The 4,199-nt window shown below is 38.5% G+C and overlaps 1 non-coding gene across 1 annotated transcript; it reads left to right on the top strand.

The window, feature by feature from the left end:
- Positions 1 to 496: 496 nt before the first annotated feature.
- LOC112395698 (U6 spliceosomal RNA) lies at positions 497 to 603 on the top strand. Its single transcript, XR_003002425.1, has one exon. It is a non-coding gene; the product is annotated as a U6 spliceosomal RNA (small nuclear RNA).
- Positions 604 to 4,199: the final 3,596 nt, after the last annotated feature.

Raw genomic sequence — 4,199 nt, 5'->3', positions numbered from 1 at the left:
ATGGGTCCAGGTCCAAGAATCGAGGAGTAGAAATGGGAGGGGCACCACTCACTACTACCTCTAGTGATCCACTGGCAAAAATTTTGCTTCCTGTCCCTGTGACCTTATGTTCTGCTGGTCTAGAGGTCTTAGTTTCAAAGGGAGGAATGCATCCACCAGGGACACAGCAGTGATTCCATGAACTGGAAGTTAAGACTGCCACCTGGCCACATTGGGCTTCCCATGCCTCTGAGTTAACAGGCAAAGAAGGAGGTTACTGTACTGGCTGGAGTGATTGATTCTGATTACCAAGAGGAAATTAGACTGCTACAAACAATGGCGGTAAGGAAGGGTACGGCTAGAATTCACAAGATCCCTTAGGGCTTGTCTTAGTGACATGCCCTGGATTAAAGTCAATGGAAAACTACAACAATCTAATTCAGGCAGGTCTATTAATGGCCCAGTTGCTTCATGAATGAAGGTTGGGGTCACTCTACTGGGTAAAGAACCGCAACCAGTACTCGCTTCAGCAGCACATATACTAAAATTGGAATAATACAGAGAAGATTAGCATGGCCCCTGCACAAGGATGATGCTCAAATTCTTGAAGCGTCCCCTATTTTTAGAAAAAACTAATGGTTACCAGTGGGGAGAGGCAAGATGGGGGAAGAGGATGAAGACATACAGACTACTATGTATAAAATAAGTAAGCTACAAGGATATATTGTACAGCACAGGGAATATAGCCAATATTTTATGATAACTAGAGATGGGTTTAACCTTTGAAAATTGTGTATCACTATGTGGTATACCTGAAACATATAATATTGTATATCAACTATACCTCAATTAAAAAAAAAAAAAAGAAAGAAAAAAAGAACCACAACCAGCCAAGTTGCTTGGCTAGATGTAGTTATCAATACCAGCTCTGACCATGTGACCAGTTACAGAAATGAGGACTGTAATTGTTATGTGTTTCTGCTTTTTTTATTATGAATATGCTTGTGTGTATATGTATATAAGTATGCATGTGTGTCTGTCTGTATGTGTGTATCTATCTGTCTACCTTTGTTTTCTTCCCTCCCTTATCCCCTTATCATATAACATAAATATATTAACTGTATATCATAGTATTTAAGTATTGTTAACTTTACATCATAAAGTTACAGGATATCAAGAAGAAGAGTGAATATCACCCGAGGATTTGGGATCTTCTTCTTAGGGAAAGGGTTAGTGTGCTTTCAGCTGTACACGGGATAGTTGTATCATATTAGGCAGAAGTATGACTTTGTTATAGTCTTTATTTGGAAATTATGGTTTATGGAGATGTATATGAATATCAAGTTGATAAGCAGGGAGCTATGATGCTTAATTTTATGCGTCAAGTGGTTTAGGCTATTATGCCCAACTGTCTGGCCAAACACCAGTCTACATGTTGCTGTGAAAGTATTTTTTTAGATGTGATTAACATTTAAATCAGTAGACTTTGAGTAAAGCAGATTACTGTCCATAATGTAGGTGGTCCACATCTAATCAGTTGAAGGCATTAAGAGAAAAGACTGAGCTTCCCACGAAGGAAGGAGCTGTCTCCAGGCTGCCTTCAGACCCAAGTCTGAGACGTCAACTCCTGCTGGAGTTTCCAGCCTGCTGGCCTGCCCTGCAAATTTTGGATTTGCCAGCACCCATAATTGCATGAGCCAATTCCTTGAAATCTCTCTCTCTCTGTCTCAATATTTCCTGTTGGGGGATTGCAATCATATGTGATATCATAAAGAAGTATATTACAAATATCTATGAAGATGGGATTTAAAATGCAACCCCATTATTCTAGACTAAAGCCTCTGTTCCATTTGGTAAAATTGGGTTCATTGTTAACATGCCACCATAAACTGAGACTGAGTCTCAGTTTTTACTTGTAGATAAAATATACTTTGGTCTCAGAGTTACAATTTGCAGAAAGATATAGAGGTAGTGGTGGGGTGGCACTTGTCTTCTAACCAGTGCTCTGCAAAGTGAAGGCCATGTGGATGGTAGAGGTACTAGCCTTCTGGTTGTGATCACCCAACACTCCTACCCAGTACTGCTTTGTTATAATAAGGAAATATTTTAACCTTGACTGCTGGAACAAATTCCTGTCTAATTTACATTCTGCATTCTGCAACCCCTCCGTTCACTGATTTCACTTAATTTTTATAAAACAAATATTTATCATATTCGAATGGTTTTCTTAGCCACATTCAATAATTCAACAGGTATTTATTAAGTGCCAGTATGAGACACATCACTTGTAAATTCCATTAAGATAAGGCTGTTCCCTGTCTTGTTCAGTACTTGGTCTCCAGTACTGAGAATAATGCTTTGCACAGAATAGGAACTCAATAACTTTGTGTTGAATTAATAAATGGAAAGAAGCATATCCAATACCCCCGGTAATAATTTGTACATTATCTCCAGCATTTCGTGTCCAAGGGTTGTTAGCACACACTTCTTAATTGTGAACATAAGTCCTTTAATAACTATTAGCTATGGCAAAATGGCTTTTTTTTTTTAAATGATGTTTTTGTGAAAGGCTTTGAAGTCTTAGATGAAAAGTACAGGCAGTCCTCATGGATTTATTTGAAAAGTTTAGTTGTTCACTGATTGGTTGTGAGGCAGAACATATTTTTCTATGGAAACAAGGTTTTGCAAGGGGTTTAGATTCTCAGAGCTGCCCTGATAAAACCTGTGAAATCCAGAATAGCACCATAGTAGTCACAGAACATAACCATCATGTGTGTGTTTCTGTGGAAAACTAGAACTTAATCTGCTGCATTTGGAAAGGGACTCTGTTAAGCGTGTCTAGATTCAAATGGTGAACCTTGGGGTTATGTGGTTACAGTGCAGAAGAGTCTTCAAACTCAACTGTGTTTGGTGTTTTATCTTAGGGATGGCGGCAGGGGTTCAAACAAACAGCAAAACTCTTGAGAGGCAGAGGGCTCAGATACGAGGAAATGGTGATGTTGTAAATGAAACCACTAGTACGCAGGGGAAAGAAAAAGCTGTCTATGCAGCTCATAGTAGAGAGAGGGAGGAGGAAACATGAGTTGGAAAACCTCTAGGCAGAGGCAAAGAGAAGAGAGTTCCAGTCAAGTAAAAACCTTGCCAGTCTTAGGTGGTTCGTTGGCCATGTATAACTCAGGGATTGAGTGTATTAGAAAGTATCCAGTATTAGTAGTTTATTTTAAAACTTAGTCTAAAAGAAATACAGGATCTAAGTACTAGCTTTTCTTATTTTGTAACAAAAGAATGTGCTTAAGTAAAATTTATATCATAGAAGGAATGTTTTTGTTTTTTATTAAATACTGAATATATACAAAATAATATTTCTAACATGTATGACAGATATAAAGAACAATAAATATCCACATGCCTGCCACTCATTGTAAGAACTAGGACATTAATCATCTAAAAGGGTTAAGAGGATGGGGCAAGAGAACAACTGCAATCTTTCAGGTAGTTGTGTGTCTGAAACTTCATAATCATCTTGGGGAAAACCTAAAAACAAAATAAAACAAGCCAGGAGCCTAGGCATTTCATCAAGGATGTCAAAAACTGACATTCGTAAATAATAGACTAATTAAAATATAACATTGATTGACCCTGTAAATGTTTTGAATAAAAACAGAGTTTTATATTTTAAAGCCCAAGAAATATTGTTAGAATGAGGGCTCTGTGGTGAGTAGGACTATTTGTCAAGTGGTCCCCATTTATAGAAGCCTATTTCAAAAGAAGCAAGAAGATGGTTCTCCTAAGGAAGAAGAGCTGTTATTCAGATGCACTCTTTTTCACGAAGATATTTTTTCTGTCCTAGCTAAAATTGAACACAGTCATTCCCCTTCATACCCAGGATTTTATAAAAATCTTGCATTTTAACCAAAGGCATCTTTTTCCTCTGAGTGAGCTTTAGCTCCCTGATACAGTATTTCCAAACTGCATGGGATCTTAAAAAGTCCTCAAGTAGGAAACTGAGTCCTTGATAACACGTCCAGAACATTTTCATGAGAACATTCTGGAGATGGATAGTGGTTGCACAGCAATGTGCATGTACTTAATGCCACCGAATTGTACACTTAAAAGTGGTTAAAATGGGTTTCCCTGGTGGCGCAGTGGTTGAAAGTCCGCCTGCCGATGCAGGGGACACGGGTTCGTGCCCTGGTCCGGGAAGATCAGCGGAGTGGCTG

The sequence above is a fragment of the Neophocaena asiaeorientalis genome, unplaced genomic scaffold, assembly GCF_003031525.2.
Source record: "Neophocaena asiaeorientalis asiaeorientalis breed wild unplaced genomic scaffold, Neophocaena_asiaeorientalis_V1.1 scaffold299, whole genome shotgun sequence".
NCBI classification, from domain to species: Eukaryota; Metazoa; Chordata; class Mammalia; order Artiodactyla; family Phocoenidae; genus Neophocaena; species Neophocaena asiaeorientalis.
This window is presented reverse-complemented; position numbering and strand designations above follow the sequence as displayed.